Raw genomic sequence first — 23,361 nt, forward strand, 5'->3', positions numbered from 1 at the left:
TTTTTAAAAGATGCTTTGACTAGATGAACTTGATTTTTTAAATAACACACACACACACTCCACACACAAATCCTAGTCAGATTTAATAGTTAAATTAATCTATTCATCTGTTCTAGGAAAAAAAATATGAAACATTCTTCTTAATTTTTTTTTATTTTATTAGTATATGTTTACAGTTCATGAAGTCTACAGTCATGTTGGGGAGTGTTACATGCATGTATCACAACTTGTTTCTTTTTTAATCCCCTCCCCCTTCCCTCCACCTCCCACTTCCTCCAATTCCCCTACCCCATTTTTCACTCCTATTGATATTGTTAATCTCAGCTCATGTTGTGGCACATAAGGTTTACATTCATCAAGGTTAATCTTATTTCTTCTTATTTCCCATTCTCTTCCTTCTTAACCCTCACACTTTTTCCCTTAGACCACTTCCCTATTGCAAGTGATGCATCTTGTCCCCTTCTCTTCATCCTTTATTATTCTCTTTATTTGTACTTTGCCTCACTCAAATGGGAGATACCATGCAGCATTTAAGCTGGTGTGTCTCATTTATTTTACTCAACATTATATTTTCCAGGTGCATCCATTTTCCTACAAGTGTCTCAAATTTGTCATTCTTTATAGCAGATTAGTATTCCATTATATACAGATACCACGTTTTCTTTATCCAATCATCTGTTGATGAGTATACAGGCTGCTTCCAGGATTTAGCTATTATAAATTTTGCTGCTATAAACATTAGCATGCATGAATCACTGTAGTATAATATCTTAAGATCTCTGAGGAAGATAAGTAGGGGTATCATTGGGTAACATGGAATTTCTAATTTCAGTTATGTGAGAAATAGCCATACCAGTTTCCATAATGGTTGTACTACTTTACATTCCAACCAATAATGCAGGAGAATTCCTTTTACACCACACCCATGTATTTGTTTTTTGATTTCTTAATGCTTGCCATTCTTTCTGGAGTAAGATGGAATCTTAATGTTGTTTTAATTTGCATTTCTCAGATGGCCAGAGATGTTGAGTGTTTTTTCATATATTTGTTGTCTATTTGAATTTCTTCTTCTGTGAAGTATCTGTTCATTTCTCTTGCCCATATCTTGACTGGGTCTTTAATTTTAGGAAGTCTAATTTTTTTTTAGTTATTTGTATGTACTGTAAATTAGTCCTCTGAGGAGTAGTTGGAAAAAACTTTTCCCATTCTGTAGGTTGTCTCTTCACTCTGCTTTTGCTATATGAAAGCTTTTTATACCTATTTTATCTTCTAGGAGATTTAATATTTTTGTTTTAATGTTTAGCTTTTTGATTCACTTTGGTTTTAACTTAGTTTATGGTGAGAAATAGGGTCCTATTTCATTCTTCTGCACCCAAATAAACAGTTTTCCCAGCATCACTTGTTGAATAGGCTGTCTTTCCTCCAACATTTGCTTTCAAAGATCAAAGGTCAAATAGCTGAATGTTTTTGGTGATGTTTCTGTATCCACAATTCTGTCCCACTGATCCACATACCTGTTTCTGTTCTAGTACAATGTTATTTTTGTAGTATAGCTTCAATTCAGGTATTGCTGCACCCCCTGCTTTGCTCTTGTTGCTCAAAATTTGTTTTGCTCTTCTGGGTGTCTTCTGGCTTCATATGAATTTTAGGATCACTTTGTCGAGATCTGTAAAGTATACTGTTGATATTTTGACCAGGCCTGCTTTGAATCTGTATAAAAGTTTTGGGAGTATGGTCATTTTGATACCATTTATTCTTCATATGCAGGAGCAAGAGACATCTTTCCATTTTCTGATATTCTCTTTCATCTCCTTTTTCAGAGTAATATAGTTTCCTTTGTAGAATTCTTTTACTTCCTTGATTAGGTTATTTCCTAAGTGTTTCATTCTTGAAGCGAAGGTGAATGGTTTCGTCATTCTTTTTTTGAATTAACATTGTTCATAGTTAGCTGAAGAATAATTATAGTAGGGGCTGGGGTTTAGCTCAGAGGTGCAGTGCCAGTCTGGCAAGGGCAAGGTCATGAGTTTGATTCCCAGTACCAGAAAAAAAAAAAGGAATAATTATAGTAAATTACACCTGCTAAAATCACTACTGTGATTTGTTGGACCTTAACTAACGTAAGATGCTATGTTCCTATTGCACAAGAGGCTAACAGGGCAAGAACCAGCATTATGTTCTATTCATTTTTCATTATTCACCTGTTTTAGGCATCAGATGGGTGATGTGAGGCAGCTCTACCAGAGACAACAATAATAGAAATAGCTGGAATATATTGGTGTGACCTCTGATGACTCCTGTAGTGAATGACCTTTAAATAAAATTTCACCACCAGCCTCATGCTTCCATCCCCCTAATCCTCTCCTATAGTCCTTCAAATAATTTTTCAAGTACCTGTCAAATTCCCTGCTTGTAATATCTTCTAGGATTTTTGTTTCCTGCAATGATTATATAGTTTATTTATCAAAAGAAACAGCAAAGAACAGAACAAATAGGGACACTTTAAAATATTCTCCATAAAATCAGATAGGAGCTGAGAATACTCTTTTTAACGTTTTCTATTTAGCATTGCATTGGAGGCATTAATCCTGAAGAAATATGATGATAGGTAGGCATGAAACAAAACTATAATTATTTCTAATTGATATGATTATCTAAATAAAAGTTCCCAAACATAGCCTATAGGGAAATTTAAAATGTAACCAAAAGGTTACCATTGACATAAATGCAGTTGGTGCTACATTGTGTCTGTTCTTATAAACAGAAATGTAATCTGAAATATTTTTGTGACCTTTATTTAAAACCAAATGAAATTACGTTTAAAATGATCAATAACCTAGGAATTTTCATAGCGTTACTCTTAAGCAGTTATAGATGAATAGAGAGAAACTTGAGCTAATGGCACAAAATGAATTGGACCTATAAACTGGCCAACTAGCTTGTTTCATGAGAACACTGTCTTAAAAAGAAAAAAAAAAAACAGTTCTCCAATCACTTTGATTTTCATAATAATGATGACCTTGGCTGTTGATGCTTATTTGAAATAGGTGAGTTTAATGAGTAGCTTGAAACTGCAAAATCTCAAACTTTCTAAAAAATAAAGATCATAAAAAAAGAATCTGTTATGATCATAGTTACTGCATATAAGGATTTTATCTTAATGCCATAAGGTCTGAAATTGTGCGCTCAACCACAGTTTACAAATATGGCCATTTCAAAGGTGCATCTCCAGGACAGTTCCTTAAATTCCTTAAATAAATAAGGGTTTCTACAATTATTCTTTGTGGGTAACTCAACTTCCAAAATAAACTCAGGGCATTGAGAAGGCTCCACAATCAACCCATGATTAGCCAACGTACACCATGAAAATCCATCCTGCTGCTGTGGAAATGTCACTTGAGGAAAAAAAGTAAATTCTTACCCAAGGTCTCTATGAAGAGTGCAGTGATCTATGGCTAATTTTATTTAACAATACTTATGAAGAACTGGTATCAGCCCTTGGTTCTTTTCTCAGCCTCTTCTGTCCTGTGGAATTCTTGTAAGAAATCCCACATAGATTGTCTGACTTCAGATACATTTTTTCTTTAAAAATAAAAAATTTGGTTTCATTCTATACTGAGTACAAAACTCTCATTGTTATTCTATGACCAGTATTTCCATCGGTCTTCAGTAAAGACATAGAAACATTCAAATTATTGAATAGAGAAATTTTAGCTTACAGAGTTATTGTTATGGTTTGTGTCTACATGTCCCCCCAAAGCCTCATGCAGTCATGGGGCAGACTTCTAGAGGTTTTGATTGACTCATGATCCAATGAGATTATGGATGTGAGTGCTGGGATTATGGGTATGAATGCTACACCCACCCTAAACTGGATGTAGCAGGGTGGTACCGGGAGTGGAGCTATTGCTGTAATATTGTAATGTTGCCTGGCTATGTGACTTAAGAGTATTTGGAGTTAATTTGGCTGGCCAAAGAGGCAGCCCTTGTATGCTGTGAACTATACTGGAGACTCTGGTTGGAGCCTGGAAAATCAGAGTACTCGTGGAAATGCTGCTGATTTAGATGAAGCTTAGGAGGCTTCAACTGAGAAGGACTGCACTGGCTGCTGGATCCTAGGTAGTATATTGTGCTTTGGCAGAAAGTTGGTCTGAATTTTGCTTGTGTTTAGAGATATTCCCTGAGTGGAAAAAGAAAAATTTCAATTAGTCTACTGTTGGGAAGGTGGCATAGTTACTGTTGAGAGCTTTTGGCCAGTTCTATATTTGAAATTAAGAGCGAAGAGCCAGCAAGTTGATATGAAGCATTTGGCCAGAGGGCTGGCTCTACTAGAACTGTGGGTTGCAAGATTGAAAAAGAGAATGTGGTTATTAAAAAACAGGACAGTGGAAGAATGAACTGAAGACTTTCACCTGCAGATAAGATTGTATTTGAATTGCAGGAGATCCCTATTTTTTAGGCTTGCCATGCACTGTAAAAGTTAATGGGAAGCAAGGACTGTGATTGTAATAGTTCTTTTAATATGTTTTTAATGTTGATTTTAGATATATGTTTGTAATCAGATTAATTAATCAAAGTATTGTGTTCTAACCTTGAATTTTGATCACCCTTTAAATATTTTGCTTTTGGTGCAGGGGTGAGGGCAAAAAAAATTGTATATGTGTAAATGTTATATTAATGTAAATTTAAATAGACCAAGACATTTTAAATTTTCACAAATCTGCCACTAAAGACTATAGTTTAAGGAAATGTGTGTGGTTATCAAGTTGATGAGGGTTGGATTGTGGTGGATTGACAACTGGTGGTCAACTTGTAACACCCAGCTGAACTGAACCAGCATGGTGCTGGGTGTGGGAAACCCACCTGAGGGTTGTTGCTGACAGCATATGAGGCAGAACAGGAGAAGAAGAGAGGACACTGCTAGCTGAAAGAGGCTGTTGGGAGCTGAGAAGCCATTGGGCGATGTTAAAGTTGTAAAGAGCCATTGGTTCTCTTAGAAGACCTTCTCATGCTGGCTTTCCTGACATACTTAGCTGTTCTCATTGTCCAAGAAGCTTGGGACCTTACTGTCACTGAAAATAGCTTTGGTTCACTTTGGGGGAACTTTGGTCCTCACTTTGAGCATTGCTTCCTGGCTCTAGAGGGAAAGATGGTGCACTGTTTAGTCTCTTGGAGAAGCTTGTCACGTTGGCTTTGCTGATGAGAACTCAGCTTTCCTCATCATTGAAGGAGCTCTGGAACTCACTGTTGCTGAGGATGGCTGTGGTACTTTTCAGGGGAGCTCTGGATTTTACTTTGAGCTTTGCTTCCTGGGTCCAGTTCATATCCCTCAGTCTGCTAGCACAGATCCTTCATCCCACTGGCATAGACTTTCTAACGTCCACCACTGACCTTTGGGCCTTCCCAGTGCAGATCCATGAAACAAACTCACCTGAGACATTGTCATGGGATCTAAACCTCCAGTTGGACATGTGGGAGGCATTATTATGGGCTCTACATCTTCAGCTGGACTCATGAAGGACATTATTGTGGGATCCAGTCCCTCAGCTGGATTCTTTGGTCTTTAGTGTGGACAGATTTCCTGCATTCTCTGTTTGAATATGATTCTTTAGGTGACTATTATAAATAATCTTATAAAATATGTGGCCAGTATAGTATTGTTCCTCTTGCAAAACCCAAAACAAATACAGTTGTCTATCAATAAATCAGTACAGAGTTGTAAAGTAGGAAACTGGGAAGTAAACAAAGAACACTAATGTATCATGGAGGCAGGAAATAGATATCAGCCTTGTGGTTGAAAGAACAAAAGAAATGGTTGGAGTTTTAAATTTTAGAAATTTAGAACAGGAGTCTACAGAGCTGAAACTCAAGCCTTAAAGGAAAAGGTACTCATTCTGTGACTCTAAATTGGAAGACAAGCCCCGAACCTCCAAAGACGGGATACTGTTGGCAGATGCTGATGATCGTAGGGTGGCATGGAAACATGTTGCTACTTTCCAATAATAGCTGACCTCAGTCATTGCAACACTGGAAGAATTGTTTAATGCAGGAGCATTGCCAAGGTTATGCTCAAAATCTGCAAGCAGACAGGAAGTCAACATCCAGCAGAGAGGAAAGAACAAGGCCCTTCTTTCTCTCATTTCATGGTTCACTATTGTACCTTCTAACAAAGTTAGGTAGCAAGACCCAAGTAAGGCCTGTATTCAAAGTTCCACTTCCACATCACAAAGAATTAGAACGTTGGGAGCAGGCAACAGTATGTTAATAACTGGCACAGCCATCTGTACAAACTTCTCCTGAAATAACTGAAAATTGATTCAAGATCATAGTCATACTGCAGTAAGTGGCTAAACTACATTGTAGTTTAGTAGCTTCCTAAGAATATATATAATGCAACATCGCCTCATGATTTTAATAATAGAAGTATATAAAAAGAATTCAGATTCAAATCTCAGTTCATTCTGTAATACAAGAAGATACACTATGTACTTGATGTCCATCGCTAATTCTTATTTGAGGAATATTGTCTTCTAAGAGGACAAACTTAGTGAAATTACTTTGATAAATACATAAAAGACAAAAAAGATTTCCAGTTCTCACACCAAATCAAATAAACCCAATCATAAATGATGATTATAAAATATATCCAATCCCAACCTCCTTCCCCACCTCACATACACTAAACATTAACTAAAATTTCTCACTTGTAGCTACACTTAAAAGTAAAAGCTGGCTTTTGGAAGGAATGCAAATATGCTGCTACTTCCTATTGCTGAGAATTTAATTCACATTTCTATAGAGGAAGACCATTTGGCTGTATGTCTTACAATTTTCTAAAATATTCTTTATACTTTACACAAAACCACTCAGTAAAAATTTACTCTAAGGAGATAAGGATGAAATAAATTTTACCTAACATTGTGCTTATCAGTGTTGTTTAAAGTAAAGTTGAATTGAAATAAAGCTAAATGTTTATTTGCAGGAATTGGATTAAATAAATTACACAAGTAGTTATTATGCAGTTAATAAGAATGATAGATATATACATTTACACAGAAAGGGCAATTATAGAATATTTATTCACTCAGAAAGTATTCACTAGGTACCTATATTGGTCAGTGATCCAAGTACTGACAAGGTTCATGCCCATAAAAATTAACCTATTTATGTAAAACTGCTTATATATATTCATATGAAAACACACACATACATCCGGATGTCTGGTGATAGCTTCTCAAAAATATTGAGTCATTCATTCAAAAAAAGTATTTTCCTTTCACTGAGAGACTATAGCTGATTTTTGTTTCTTTGAACTTTTTAATAGTATATTATGGTGGAATTATTTTTATAAAAACAGTATAGCCTTTTAAATATTCTATCTTTATTCAAAATCTGGGATAATGGTCTCACTACCACTAAAACTTAAGAATTATTAGTTAAAGTGAACTTTTTATATTTTATTAGGGTGGAATTATTCTTATAAAAACAGTATAGCCACTTTATAAGATCCTGCCTTTGTTCAAAATCTAGGATGAATGGTCTCCTTACCTCTAAAATTTAAGAATTATTGGTTAAAGTGATTTGTCTTTCTCTTAGAATTACTTTATCATTTGGTTCATGTCATTACTGGGGAATTTACATTCTGTTCTGAATTGTTAGTTTTGTACTTGCTGTCTCTCCTTATAAGATTACAAGTATCTTTGAAAACAGTTTCTCATCACAGTTTCCCTTATAACATTTGAAACGGAGCTTTACTTTTAGTGTGTGCTCAACAAATACTGTGTGTTGCATTCCTGATTTCATTCGCTATCAAATCATGCAAGGTATTAGTCAGCATAACTGCTTTGGCTGTGAGGAGATCATACACTACGTAAGGCCATGTTGGGAAGCAACCTTGAGGACTTATAATCTGTTACATAATTCTCCAGACACAGCTGGCTGTACTCAGGGTGGATATTTGACCCAAACATCCATTCTGTTGTCTGGCCGGAGAGTGATCTCAAAAGAAAACTTGATCAATTGATTATTCACAGAAGAAACTAAAAAAAAAAAAAAAAAAAAAGATTAGAAATCCACAAAGTCACCCTTACCTTTACCTTTCATAGTAAATTTGCAAGGTAAAAGAAACTAGACATGATTTTTTACCAGTTAGGTTGTTTTAGATAACAAGAGCGACAATCTCTAGTATTGACTGAATAAAGGGAAAATATTACTTTCTTATACTTTAGGTCAGAATATAAAATTATGAAATCAGTTTAAGAGCCTCTATCAACATTTATATTATATTGTGTTCACCTGTTGATCTGCTTATTCTAGGTCGAATAGCCTGATGAAATATTCTCATGACATGGATGAGACAAATGGGACAAGGCTGTTTATTCCAATGTTTATAATAAAACTATGTGAAGTATTTTCATCATTAGAAAAGAAGGATTAGATAACCTAAACTACATATATAAAACTTTGAAAAAGAAGCAAATATTTAATGAAGTTAGATGACCAGTTACATGCCTTAAATATTGCATAGTTTCTCTTATATGAAAAACACAAAATATAAATTAAGTAAACATAATAAAAGACAGACACTAGTAAACAGGGAGATAAATCTTTTGCAAAACCGAAGGGACCCAAGGGATGGAGGGGAGACAGAGAGGAGGAGGAGATGAAAAAAGAATTAAGATGTATATGTACATGTGTCAACTTGCCACCATGAGTGTAATCATTTTGTAACTGCAAACATGTATTAATCAAAATAAAATTTAAAACCAAACCCAACACCCTTACTATGAACCACAATCCTATGTAATCTGGTCCCAAACTCTCTGAATTCTTTCCTCCTCTCCTCTTCTCTCCTCTCCTCTCCTCTTCTCTTCTCTCTCTCTCTGCGTGTTTCAAAAGCCAGGGGCACATAACTTGTTCAGTGTTCTGCTTGTGTTAGTCTCCATTATCTCCAGGGTTCTTGCCTAACTGTCACCCCTGCTGTTATATTTAATTTCGACCTGCATATTACTTCTATTTCCATTTCCTTCACTATAACCAAAACTTTGATGGATAAGGAATTTATCTAGTAGCTGTTACCAAATTCACAGTGCTTAGAAGGATGACTTGCAAGGGAGAAATGCATTTCATTAATTCACTAATTATTTAAAAATATGTGGAAGGACTATATTTTTAAAAATATGTGGAAGGACTATATTTTTAACATCTTTTAACAAAGAAAGGTATGTAAACTCCTCCCTTTTTCTCTGTTTCCAGGCTACCATGAGATGAGCAATTATCCTGTGTCAGGCCTTCCGCCATGCTATTTCTGACTCAGGGCCAGCTTACCATGGACCAAGTCCACTGCCACTGTGAGCCAAAGTAAGCCTCTTCTCCTTTAAGTTGCAGATGTCAAGTGTTTTATCCCAGTGATGGGAAAGCTCATTAATATAACAAGTAATTTTGTTTGATGCACAAATAAATTAAATACCTAGAGAAAAATTAAAATTGTGCATATCAAACTGTTATCCATACTAAGGAGTATGTCTATTAGAAGCGAGAAAAAGGAACTTTGACATTTTACTCTGTCTACTTTTATGTTCATGTAGTGTTATTATAAGAATATATGAATATATTTTTCATGAAATAAAAACAAAAAGTAGAGGAATGAAACAAAAATGTTTTTCAGTCTTACGACAGGCAATGTTCTGAATATTATAGATGTGCATATTTACTCATTTAATCATGATAACAATCCTAGAAGACACATTATTATTATTGTTATTATTATTATTATTATCATCATCATTATTATTTCTACCAGGGAAGACATTAAGGCAATAGAACAATAAAGTAACATTACTTAAAATAAAACTTCTAAAGAGCTGAATGAGGGAAGGAAATAAAAAGGGAGGGATAAAGGAAGGAGGGGTAAAATGAAAGATACATTCATCAGCTGATATACAGAAGACTGACTGTGGCAATCACAGGTGACTAAAGTTATCATTGCCTGCTATGCAAAGTTGCAGATTATTTGAAAGAGTCTCTCAGGAAGACTTACTTCCTGTCCTGGCGTGCTTGGCTCCTCCAGAGTTTCCAAGTTTCCTAGGCTGGATGGTTTACCTTTTTCTCAATTCCTGTATTTGCATCCTGACAAAATTCCAGTGGAAAACAATGACTCAAGTGAGGCTCTGTTCATTGCCTAGATTACATAAATTCCACACTGTGAAATATATTTGTGACCTATAGAAATAATAGCATGTGTTATAAAAGATCACTTCATCCCCAAGTCTGTAAAAGAGGAGCAGTTAATCAAATTAAGATCAATATTGGTCAATATTGGCCAACAAAGCATGGACATTTTAGAAACTTTCCAAGGTATCATCAAAACATTCTATGTTTGTGTTTTAAACGATGCACTGATGCCCCCTTCTTCCTTCTTTTCTTCTATTTTTCCTTTGATACATTTACATAGTTGATCATTTGCTATTTTTAATGCTAAAGTTAAATATAACAATTGAACAAAATTAAGTTAAATCATATTTAGAAGACACAAAGTTTCAAAAGAATGGTACAATGATAAATACAAGAACAGTTGCACCTCATGTTAAATTAAAATGCATTTTTCCTCTAAATTTTCTTCCTCAACACATCAGAATATCATGACAGATTCCCTTGTGCAATGTTTATTTGCTTTATACCTTCTTCATGTGATAAGAAAAAGACTATGGATAAACATTTTAGATACAGTTATCTCCTTTTATCTTTTCATCTATTAAAATAACAGATCATTTATTTCTCTCAAGTTAATATGGAATTGTATATGTAATCATCTTATCAACTTTAAGATTTAATATGAACTACAGTTAAGATTGGCCACTGTAACCATCTTAATATCCAAATTAAAAAGTTAAATGTATACTGAGCATGTTCCCATAGTCAAACTATGGGTGTTACATACCAGAGAATACTGGTTTACTAACAACTTTAAGACTGCCCTGTGGTTTTTTGGCTTTTGAGAGTGAGGTTTATTGGTTGTGACATAGGATTAAATCTGAGCATATATGATTACAATTGTCCATATGGCAAATCTTGGCTTTCAAAATTCAAAGTGAAAGACAAAGCAGAAACTGCTCCTTTGCAAAGCAAAGTGAAAAAATAAAAAAATAAAGTATCATATCTCATTTGTACATTTTGTTCCCTTTTGAAAGAGACTGAAAGAGTAGGTCACACTGTTCTATTAAAGCATATTTCCTCTTACACTTAGGCAAAGATATGATTTAAGAATGTGCTCATCATGATAGTCATGGCTTTTATGCTGTGAGCTATTGAAATATGAATGCACTACTAATTCCTTGCAGCTACTAGACTGTAAATCAAACATGCCACTTAGTAAATGACCCTTAGTCTTTATTTCTGTTCCTTACCAAAGATTACTAGCTGTGGGAACTGCAAGAGAACAGAGACACTGAGGAAAATGCTTTAACTGATCATTCCCATAAGGCAATCTGTACCATTTGAAACTCTGTCTCTGTAATAAAACATACAAGTTGTTGAAGGATGAAAATTTTAGGTAAACAATTTGTTTGTCATTTATATTTTTGTTCCTTCCATAGGGTGCTAGGTAATGGGTTTTTCCTCTACTGAATTCTTCAGTCCTGTTCATGGTAGGTAATTAGATACAAAAATTCATTAAGAATTAAATGATCTCACAAAGTGGTAAATCATAAAGACAATTCTTCTTGAAAAAAGTAAATTTAGCAGTCACATTTAAAAATTAATTCAGCCCAACCATAACAATTACAACGCTCATTTACTGAATATTTGCTATATACTGGCCACTGATCAGGATCCGGATAATGGCCTGCTCAGAGCTGGGAGCCCACTGCCTTTACCAATAGGCTAGTCACTGTTGTTTGCCAAGATTAACTTCAGAAGAGTGGGCATAGAAACCAGGTTTCAGGGGATTAAGGAGGAACACTGTGCATAAAAGGGAAAAGAGACATATAGCAAATGCTAGTGAGAAACATGGACATCAAGAAAGGAAATTTTTATTAGATAGGGGAGAAGTGAATATATATAAATAAAACTTTAAATAGTACTTTAAAGATACAGAAAACAAATAATATGACCTACTGTGGAAGCAACTGTGACAACAGAGTTTCAAGAAGTCCTACCCCCTCTGTGCTCTACATTGAATCAAACCCTGTGGATACTTACCCTCAGGTATCCCATAAGCTCCTCAAACTCAGGATTTCTACCTCTTCTCTGAACTTGCTTCTCTGCCTCTACTTTCCTGCTTAGGATTCACAAAGCAAAATCTGGGCCTGATGCTTTATCTTTTCATCCTATCACCAAGCTATACCCACTTTATTTTTAAAAATCAGCGCACAACCTCCTCTAAAGATCTTTCCAAAACTATCCAAAAAAATCTAAGTATCTAGCCCAGGTACTGTGGTTTTCTGTGTCCCTTCAAGTCTCATGTGTTGAAAACTTGGGACTCATGTGATGGTGTTGAGAGTTAGTAAAACTTTTAAGAGTTTTGGTAGGCAGATCATCGTGGTGCCACCCTCAAGAAGGATTGATGTAGTTCTCATGTGACCCTGATGAGTTCCCATGAAAGCATGTTTTTTTGAAAAATACAAACCTGGCTGGCCCTTGAATCCCTGTGGCTTCCTCATCATGTGCTGTTTCCCTCTGGTCCTACCATGTCTTTCCCACAAGATCACCATCCATTATTTCATAATATAGCTGAAAGTCCCTTGCGAGAACCAAACAGAAGCCAAAGCCATGCCCTCGACCCTCCAAAACTGTGACCTAAATTAACCTTATTTCTTTACAAATTTCTCATTATCAGGCATTTTATTATGGCAACACAAAAAACTAAAACACAAGAGCAGTTACTTGATCATATCATTTCTGACTGAAAAGGGATTTAATAGAAAAAAAATAACTATACAAAGGGAGAAAGAATTGAGACACTGGGGCAACTGACAGAGTAACATAAACAGAAGTAAACTACCACTCTCGTAGAAAGAATCCAAACAGGGGGCGTGACTAACCCCAGCAGTGCTCTGGTTAATGATTAAAACACAGCTCTCTGGAGAGAAACTAAGCTTGTCTACCAATTTTTGTGGTGTAAAAATCCCACAAAATACCAATCCATGACCAAATAAAAAGTTGAGAAGAGGTGCACAGATTCAGCTGTTAAGAGTGGACGTATCAGAAACCAAATTCTGAGCCTATTGAGCAGAACTTGGGAACATGGCAGAAAGGCAGGCATTTCCTAAGATGCTGCCTGAGCAACAGGACAAATTCACTGGTTTCTCCAATTTTCCCACCTTCCATTCTCTCTCCAGTGTCTCTCTTTAGCCACAGCCAGCCAAAACCCTACTCAGCCTAGGAAAGGCAGACTTGAAAAAAATCTCCCGAGATACAGAGTCCAGCTGCAGAAGGGCAGGAATGAAGTCTAAAAACAGATGAGTAGAGGACAGGAATCCACATCTATGTGTCTTGAGCAATCAACCTCCGTTATCACCACTCTATCCTCTCTGAGGACAAAAACCACTGCAAAGCCCAGAGTGTGGTATTCATTAAGCATTAATAAATATTTTACAGGATCAATGAATGATTTATTAGCAAATATAATGTCAGCATTTAATAATCAGAAAATCTGTTCTTTGTGTGTATATGACTTCTTATCAAATCACCACATGTATTGATATAGTGGAGCTACGACCTAGCAAAGCAGCACAGGAATGTATTATGCTGCTTGACTTTTTAAAGTAATTCCAATTTGTACCTTAGCATTTTAATCTCATCCCATACAGACCGTTGGAAAAGTGGAAGCTTTTGTTTGATGTAACAAAGCTGGTTATTTAAAAACCTCCAAATTGTTTACAAATTGATATTTTAAGTGTTATCACTAACCTGGTATATTCTACACGTTTTCCTCTCCACCTGGGCATAAGCTATTCTTCTAGCAACTCCCAACATCTTAGTTAAAATATTCATCTACTGCTAGTTCCTACCAATGAACAATTTGTTTCCATTTCCCCCAGTCTTCTGTCCAGTCTGTTTTCTACTTTGAAGACCCATTACAGTATTCCACTAGGAGAAATCCAGAGGCTGGCATTTTCCAGTGGATCTTATCCCCATGGTGCATCTTCTTTATGTGACTGCCTTTGTTCAGATATATTTTTAGATTGGTTTGTAAATCTTGTCTGAGATGAGCAAAGCTATTAGTTAAAGTGATAAGGACAGATTTTAATCAGTAATATACTATTGCAATAGAGAAAGAATCCAACATGAACTGAATACAATATCAATTTGTACAGAGATGGCAGAGCATTTTAAATAGGGAATGAAGAGATAGAAATGGGATGAGCAGAGGGGAACAGAGGAAGGGTAGTGAAATATCACAAAAGGCAGGAAGGGAGTTGGTCCATACGAAATCCACCTGGGTTTGTTCACTGGCACTTATTAAGTTAGACTCCTGCCTTTCCACAGGGGCCAGGAGGCAGTGACATTATCTTCACGTCTTGGCTGAAACAAAAAAACAAATTCTTTTGACCACCTTGAGTACTCTCAGCCAAACACTTAAAAGGGAGCTCAGGTCATTTTAGGATGTGGTCTTGAGCTGCTTGTTAGAAACTATTTTAATACTTTGTTCCAGTCTTTGTAAGCCATAGTTAAAACACAGTGAGGAAGTCTGGCTCCACTTTGGCCAAAGGGAGAACGTTTGTCAGTTTCCAGTCTCGGCACACTCAGCCCACGGCCATCAGATAACCTATTAGAAAAGAAAAAGAAGCCCATTACATTCAGTTCCGCATCTTCCCACTCCTCCAGCACATGCTGTCTACGAGCAGAGGCTGGGCTTGGTCTACATTTGAAGAACTCTTAATGTAAATTTAGCCGTTGTTCACCGTATCCCATGCTGCCCAAAGGTGAAACAAGTGGCGGGTGAGGTCTTCCTCACGTACAACCAATAAAAGGAGCTACACTGTCCTTAGAGAATTTTAAGCCATCTGTTTTTATTACTACCATGAGCTGGCAATGCTAAACAATGCTAGTGATTGCAAACTACTCCTTCTTCCTTTAACCTTTTGATGCCATAAATCCTACATAATTTCTGCAGCTCTTGCTAAGTTTTAACAACAAATAGTAAGCTTCATGTTAGCACATTTTTACCATTTATTCTTTAATAGGGAAGTTCATCTGGAAGAAATCCCAGGTACACAGTAGGTCTTTAACACTGGTAGACCCAGCATGTTTCCCTTTTGAAACAACTTTTGATGGCTCAGAAAACATTTGAGCTCACTTTGGATACTGTGTGTAACTTTCACACTTTCCTTTAAATAGGAGATTCACAATACACAATGACAACAGTGTTAAAATGAAGACACAGAGCTTAAATTACTTCTATTCTGTCTTTCTGTGTGACCAGTTGGAGCCTATGTTTCAAACATAAAAAAAGGGAAAACAGTGTGAAGCCTATGGTGGGTATTTTTGTTTTCTAGGTACAAAGTTTAGTTCACTCATACCGAATAATGTCTGTAATTAAAATATATTTATTTAAAAATAATATGCATCTTTAAACTTTAAAAGCTTATCAAAAAAATAAAACATTCTATTAGTTTTATCACTGCTCTATTGCCTACCTTATATTTTGTGGACATTTTGGTTTTATTATAATTTATTCATTATCAGAGTACTATTTATTCAAGATGTATAGAACTATAACTAAATGAATAAAGGCAAACTGTTAAGTGGCAGAAAAGTAGAAATAAAAGCAATGGAATTAATAACTGTGCATTTACCTATCTTTAAACTTTATTTTTCTGAACTTTTTTCAAATTGTCACAGATATAAAGTTAATGAAAGAAATTCTTTTGTCATCTGTATTCCTTTTCTAATCACTATTATTATAAGCTATTTGCTTTATCTGATGATTGTTACTAAGCATAATTTGTCATATGGGGAGGCATTAACAAAATTAGATATCCGAGTGGTACATGTTCTGAATCTACCCATCTTGACTCTTCTTGCTGTCCTCTCTCAAATCGCACACCAGGGTGCTTTTTGGACACCTTCCCATTTAGTGACCTTTAGACTCTGTTTTCACACAGGAGTCAGCATGCCATTTTCAAAATACAGATTACATTCACTCCCTTTTTTTTAAATCCTCCCATGATGTTGAAATGCTTTTATAAGATGTATCCTAAGCACAAGCTATGTCATCTAGGGGCATAGGACATGTCATAGGATATATCATCTCCTAGCATGACCCTCAAGAGCCTGCAAGGTTGGCCTCTTACCTAACTCTTCAGCCTGTTTTTCACCAGGTTCCCAGTGATCTTTCTGCCTTACACGCATCTCTTCTATTCACTCCATCTCTTCACAGGGCCTTTGCAGATGCTTTCCAGAAAGTCACTCTGCTTTTCAGACTAGTTATTTCTTATTCATCCTTCAAAGCACCAGGCTTATTTCTTCCAAGATATTTTCTCTGAATTCCCTTGGTTAGATGAAATCCAACAATCACAACCTTGTTTCTTTCCTCACACTATGTGCCATATTTATATTTTTACTGGTATTGGATGCTTTTGGGTTACACTGTTGGCTTCTCTGCTTTTTCAAACATATCTACTGCCAGATAAACGACAGAAGAGTGGGGGTTGAGAATAGAAGGAAGAAAAGAAAGAGAAAGAAAGAAAGAAAGAAAAAGAAAGAAAGAAAGAAAGAAAGAAAGAAAGAAAGAAAGAAAAGAAAAGGAAAGAAAGAAAGAAAGAAAGAAAGAAAGAAAGAAAGAAAGAAAGAAAGAAAGAAAGAAAGAAAGAGAGAGAGAGAGCAGGGGGCAAAAAAGAAGGAAAAGAAAGAAGAGAAGAAGAAGGAGAGAAATGGGGATAGAGAAAGGAAGAAAAAGGAGACAACAAATAAAAAAGAGCCCAGATAATCAGACAAATGTAAACAGCCAGGTATTGGAATGTTGTGATATTATTTACAAGCTAAATGCTCTTAAGATTTTCTTTAGGAGTCTCCTGTGAAGTATTTAGGGAAGATTAATCCAGTGAATATTTGTTTGGTAGAAATAGGAATCTCTTTTCCAGTAATTACTCTGTGTGTCTTCATCACAAAGATGGTATTCTATAGAAAACACCCAAACTGAGTCAAAATTAACTGATGAACACTGAACAACAATATTTTCAAATTTTATCACAAATAGTGTTAATACCCTGAAAAATGAGAATAAAAAGGCTAACAGCTCTATAGACAAATGAACAAAAGATATGAGAAAACATCAATACAAAAACATGCTGAATCTTACTCAACATAAAAATGCACTAAAACTTTGTCATATGCTTTTTCTGCATCTATTAACATGATCATGTGATTTTTGTCTTAGGCTCCATTGATACGGTGTATTGTATTTCTTGATTTGTGTATGTTGAACCATCCCTGCATTCCCTGGAATGACTACTACTTGGTCATTGTGTATAATCTTCCTGATGATTTGCTGTACTTAGTTTGCCAGTATTTTATTGAAGAGTTTTGTGTTTATGTTCATTAGGGAGATTGGCTGGTAGTTCTCTTTTTTGGTTAGTCCTTCTCTGGTTTTGGTATCAAGGTAATGCTTGCTTCTAAGAATGACTTTGGGAGTATTGCTTCCCTTTAGATGTCATTAAAGTTTGAGGAGAACAGGCATTAGATATTCTCTAAATTTCTTGTAGAATTCAGCAGTGAATCCATCAGGACCTGGGTTTTTCTCTCTTGGTAAGTATTTAATTACATTTTCAATTTCATTACCTAAAATTGGGTTATTTAGAATTTTTATATCTTCTTCATTCAACTTTGGTAATTCATATGTATCTAGGAATCTGTCCATTTCTTCTTTGTTTTCCATTTTATTAAAGATTCTCAAAGTAGATATTGATGATCTTCTGGGTTTCCACAGGATCCATTGATTTCACCTTATCATTCCTAGTTGAGAATTTGACTCTTTTATTTCCTTTTTTTGATAGGACTAGGTAAGGGTTTATCACTTTCATTTAATCTCTCAAAGAACCAAGTCTTCATTTCCTTGATTCTTGGTATTGTTTTCTTAGTCTCCATTGCATTAATTTCTGCTCTGATCTTTATAATTTCCTCCCTCATATGACCTTTGGGTTTGACTTCTTCTTTTTCTAGAAGTTTGAGGTTCAACATTAGGTTGTTTATTTGAATTCACTCTGTTTTACTGTTATGAGAATTCACCAGTATAAATTTCCCTCATAGGACTGCTTTCATTGTGTCCCATAGGTTCCAGTATGTTGTATAGCCATTACCATTTAATTGTAGATACTGCTTAATTTCTTCTTTAATTTCAACTGAGACCCACTGGTTATTCAGTACGGTGTTATTTAATTTCCATGCGTTTATTGAGTTTTTGAGGTTTCTTTTGCCACTGATTTCCAATTTCGTTGCACTATGGTCAGATAATGTGCACGGGCTAATTTCAGTTCCTTTGAATTTACTTAAGCATTGTTCTGTGGGCCACTTTGTGATCTACACAGATGAGGTTGGGAGAAATCTGAAAGTTTAATAACATTCTATTGGGGGGATTCAAGTAAAAAGAAAAATCTTCCTTTTACTTTTTTGGTAACAAAAGTCTATAATGATACAATTCTTATGGAGGCAAATTTAATAATGTCACAGAATACATATGTATTTACCTTTCAATCTCCCTTTATTTCCATGTCCAGGAATCCAGAGAATTATTTCAAGTATATACTGCAGAAAGGCTATCTGGAATGAAAGCTTCCTACAGGTCTACTTTATTCCCTCTGTCTGCTTTTGTGATTGATTATTTGCAAAAATCCACAATGAAAGATTTCATAAGTTAGCATCTATTCTTTCTTTCTTTTGACTGCAGTAACCCCTTGCCTTGGTCTGGGTTTCCTAAAAAGCAGAGCTGAGATAAAATCTGTTGCAATATTGTCCAGAAGTGGGTTGCAAGAAAAAAGGCAGGGTCATTACAAGGATGCATTGCTGAGCTGCCACAAAAACAGGCCTCTGAAAGGGAAGGGCTTTCTGAGAAGCCTAATGTAGTAAACCTGAGCAACAGACATTCAATATCAGGGAAACCCCAGGGCACAATGGGAGTGGCATATTTGACATACCTGAGCCTACACCCATTAGGTTACCTCTGGGAAAACTGAGCTTGTCCAGATTTAGTCCTCGCATCTGTGGCTGAACCAAAAAACTACAAATAGATAATTGTTTGATTGCCAACCTAAGCAAAATGTACAGTCGCCTCAAGAGGAATAGCACACAGCAAAGATTTTAAAAATGCGGAGTTCAAGCATGTGTCAATCTGTAAGAATGAGCCTGATTGTAAGTGGTTTTCAGTGTTGTAGGCCTAGATATTTAAACATTGATCATATTTAGCATATGAAATATACATATGGTAAGAGAGGATATATATGTATATGTATATATCACAATGAAATATAATATAATCTATATATATAACTAAATACTGATCTTGAAAAGTTTGATAATAAAAATAGGAAGCAGTTAATTGGCATCTTGTGTACCCTTAGGCAGTGAAAGAGGAGAGGCTGGAGCTGCCCAGGTTCTGCTTGAAGTGTGGATTGTTTTCTAATGCCAGATTGAAGAGAAAATCAGAGATTTACTCAAAGAACTTTGACTACATTACTGTGAAGTCTTTTCACTCTGTTCAGTAATGTGAATAACCACAAAGTCTGTAGGTACACAAAGCTTGTCCTATTGTATTTCTTCCTATTTCTTCTACCAACATCAGATATTAGGTGAAGTAAAGAATTCAGAATTCATAAAAATAAAATTTCTATTGGTTAATCATTCAGGCTGGTTAAAAGGTTGCCATTGTAGTGTGAAAGGCAATACATAAATGAAATATACATATGGTAAGACAGGATAATATATCACAATGGAAAACAATTTTCAAAATCAGGCAGAGGGCCAGTTTGAGCCTACAGATGAAAAGTTGTTGATTCTTACTTAAAGGGTAGGCTTTTCTTGGAGAAAATGAAAGCATATTTGTATTTCATTCTCAAAATTGTCTTCTGCCTGTGTTTCCTTTTGTTTCTATAACAAATTATTACAAATCACCACAAGTTATGGCAAATTATTGTAGATACTGTGCTAGCCTAAAACAAAGAAAACTTCTATTTTATTTTTCAGGAAACCAGAAGTCCATAAGTCAAAATGTCAGCAGGGTCATGCTTCCACCTGAGGCTCTCAGAGAGAATCCATCTCTTGCCTCCTCTAGCTTCTGGTGGCTGCTGACTTTCTTTGACAGAGCTGTCCCACTCTACTGTCACCCTTCGCTTCAGATTGCCCTCTCTTCAGCGTGGCCTTCAAATTTTCCTTCTCCTCTTTTCTATAAAGACACCTGTGATGGCATTTAAGGCCCATGCAGATTTTCCAGGATCACCTCCTCATCTCAAGGTCCTTAATTACATCTGTGAACACCCTTTTTCCAAATAAGGCAGCATTTCTGGGTTCCACAGGTTATGACCTGATACCTTAGAGCCAAGATTTATCTTACTTCTCCAACTGAGTTAATCTATTCAGGTACTTTCTGTCTTTATTATTATACCTATAGACTGACTATTGAAATGGAAGTTCTGAAGGCCCATATGTATTCATATCCCAGCTCTAAGATTATCTTTGTTCTTATTAAGAAAACAGCACACTTCTTCGGCAAAGAATATGTAGTAAATATTTAAAGGCTTAAGGACCTTGTGTCTACTTAAGTCTACCATTGTAGGGTGAAAGTAGTTATAGGCAACATATAATTTAATGTGTTCCAATAAAACTTAATTTCAAAAATCAGGAAAAAGCCCAGATCTGGTCTACAGATTAATATTTATTGATTGCTTTTAAAAATTCCAGGCTTTTCTCAGAGAAAATGAAAATATTTTTTGCATTTCAGCCTGTGCTACAGAAACTTCTCTGTTTCTGTAGTTGCTCTGGAAAACAGAAGGGTCGATGTGCTGGAGGAGAAAGCGAGAGGTGATCATGTCATGGAAACAAGTATGGAATGACACAACCCATAGGTAGTGGAAAGAGATGTGACAGAAAGGGAAGTATAATAGTTTCCTAGCCAGCTATAACAAATTATTACTAACTTTGTGCCTATTTTAGTTACTTTTCTTTTGTTGTTGAAACAAAATACCAGACACCCAAAATTAAGGAAGAAAGGGTTTATTTAGCTCGCAGTCTGTGGAAGTTTCAGTCTGCAATCAGCTGGCTTCATGGCAGGGTGGCATGGCACAAGGGCAACACGTCAAGGTGGCAGAAGACATGAAAAGCTGCAAGACCTAAAAGGGGGGGGGGAAGCAAACCTCTTTTCCTCCCTCATATTATATATCTGCTATCCACCCATGCCCACACCATCTCTGTACTCTCCGTTTCCACAAACTGAGGATGTTCACAAAGCAAGGACCCTGGCCCTCTGCTGAATCACTTAGCTGAACTTTTAAACTTCTCAAGTGTAACACAATCAACAACATTGTAAGGGCATGTACTTTTCACCCCAGGATGTGGAGCTGCTGAGTTAGTTAAGTTTCTAGACTTTGAACTGATACAGTGTATCAACCATAACAATGCCTTAAAATGACACAGACCTTTTATCTACCAGTTCTGTAGATTAGAATTGAACAAGAAATCTCATTGCACTAAAGCCAAAATATCAGTAGGACTCTGTTCCTTCTGTAGGTTCAAGGGGAGAACCTGTTTCCTTGTGTGTTGGTCAACTTTCCTTTGCCAGTACAAATTACTCAACAGCTGCAATCTCAGGAGGGAGAGATATAATATGGCTCATGCTTTGAGAGGGTTAATTCCAAGGTTGGTCAGTGCCAAAGCAGAAACATCATAATGGGAAAGCACCTCAGAGGAAAACTGCTCACTTCATGGTGACAAGGAAGCAGAGCCCGTTGGAAACAGTGTCAGAGAGGAAGGGGTGAGAAACCAGCTCTAGACACCCAGGCCACACCTCCATAAGCCACACAGACACAGCCAGAACTGTACTTTCCTAACCCTCTAGGTGGCTCCCAACACAGTCAAACTCAAATGCAGCTTAATTGTCACACCCGGACTTAGTTCTTGGCCTATGGGCATTCTCCTCCAACTACAAAGTCAGCAGCAGCTAACTGAGTCCTTCTCAGATGGTGTCGCTCCAACCTTCTATTTTGACTCCTCCTTCCACTTTGATTAAGACCATTACGATTACATTGCACCCATCCAAATAATCTGGGATAATCTTATTTGAAATTAATTGATTGGCAAGCTTAGCTATATCTGTGCTCTTTTCAATATAATTTAATAATCACAAGTTCTAGGATCTAGGATATAATATCTGTGAGAAGCCTTATCCTGTCTTCCACGAAGAATATGTGGGACCTAGTCCTAAACAGACTGTTATGAATGATACATTGTGTCAATTTGAGGAATCTAGAAGTTTAACTAAGTAACTCCACAGTTCTACATCCTGGGATGAAAAGTACATGCCCTTACTGCCCTAGGATGTTGTTCATTGTGTCAACTTGAGAAGTTTAAAAGTTTAACTAAGTGATTCAGCAGGGAACCTGGGTCAGTACCTTGTGAACATCTTCAGCTTGTGGAAGAGGAGGGCCCAAAAGTAGTGTGGGCATGGGTGGATAGCTGATATACAACATAGGGGAGGAAAAAATCTTGCCCCCCCCCACGTTATGCTCTTGTTGCTTTTCCTGTCTTCTGCCACCTTGAAGTGTTGCCCTTGTGTCATGCCAACCTGTGTTGGAGCTAGCTGATTATGGATTGAAACCTCCACAAACTGTGAGCTAAATAAACCTTTCAATCCTTAATTTTGGCTGTCCAGTATTTTGTCTCAGCAATGAAAGAAAAGTAACCAAGACAGAATTTGGTAAATGAGAAGTGGGATTGTTGCTGTGACTATACCTGACTATGTGGTTCAGGAGCCTTTGGGAATGGCTTGTGAGAAGAGTTTGGAAAGGTTCGGAGATTTCACCTAAAAGAGAAGTGCTAGAATGCCTTTGGCTCTTCTGTATGGGAGATTCTGGTCAGAGCTCAGAAGACCAGAAGGCTGAGAGAAATCCTACTGGTAAAGACCAGATTTGGGAGGCTTCTGCTGGGACAGATTGTATTGGTTATTGGACTCCAGATGATGTGTGTTATGGCTTAGCAGAAAGTTTGTCTTCATTTTGCTGATGTCCAGAGACGTTGCCTGAGACTGCGATTAAGGGCAATGGACTGATTAACCTAACAGAAGAAATTTCAAGGCACTTGAATACTAAGGCTGTACCATGGCTATTGTTAGGGGCCGTTAGCTGGATTTATGCTGAGACTCAAGAACAAAGAGCCCAG

The 23,361-nt window shown here is 36.4% G+C and overlaps 2 long non-coding RNA genes across 4 annotated transcripts in view; one reads left to right on the forward strand and one right to left on the reverse strand.

Moving 5' to 3' along the window:
• The first annotated feature begins 6,249 nt into the window (after positions 1–6,249).
• LOC102009800 overlaps positions 6,250–23,361 on the forward strand; it is a 49,143-nt gene continuing 32,031 nt past the window's right edge. Inside the window, exons 1-3 of the long non-coding RNA XR_001231024.1 lie at positions 6,250–6,336; positions 9,253–9,357; positions 11,592–11,642. This is a non-coding gene — a long non-coding RNA (uncharacterized LOC102009800). The remainder of the gene's footprint in view (positions 6,337–9,252; positions 9,358–11,591; positions 11,643–23,361) is intronic.
• The window catches only part of LOC102009252, a 23,379-nt gene continuing 6,991 nt past the window's right edge, over positions 6,974–23,361 (reverse strand). Inside the window, exons 4-6 of one of the 3 annotated variants that reach the window (XR_001231027.1) lie at positions 14,435–14,764; positions 10,037–10,125; positions 6,974–8,036 (exon numbers count right to left, since the gene is read on the reverse strand). This is a non-coding gene — a long non-coding RNA (uncharacterized LOC102009252). Of the gene's footprint in view, positions 8,037–10,036; positions 10,126–12,997; positions 14,765–16,292; positions 16,490–23,361 lie in introns of those variants that run through there. The other 2 variants (XR_259565.2, XR_259564.2) reach the window with 2 other exon arrangements.

This window comes from Chinchilla lanigera, unplaced genomic scaffold (genome assembly GCF_000276665.1).
Source record: "Chinchilla lanigera isolate Chin_1 unplaced genomic scaffold, ChiLan1.0 scaffold00006, whole genome shotgun sequence".
In the NCBI taxonomy this organism is placed as follows: Eukaryota; Metazoa; Chordata; class Mammalia; order Rodentia; family Chinchillidae; genus Chinchilla; species Chinchilla lanigera.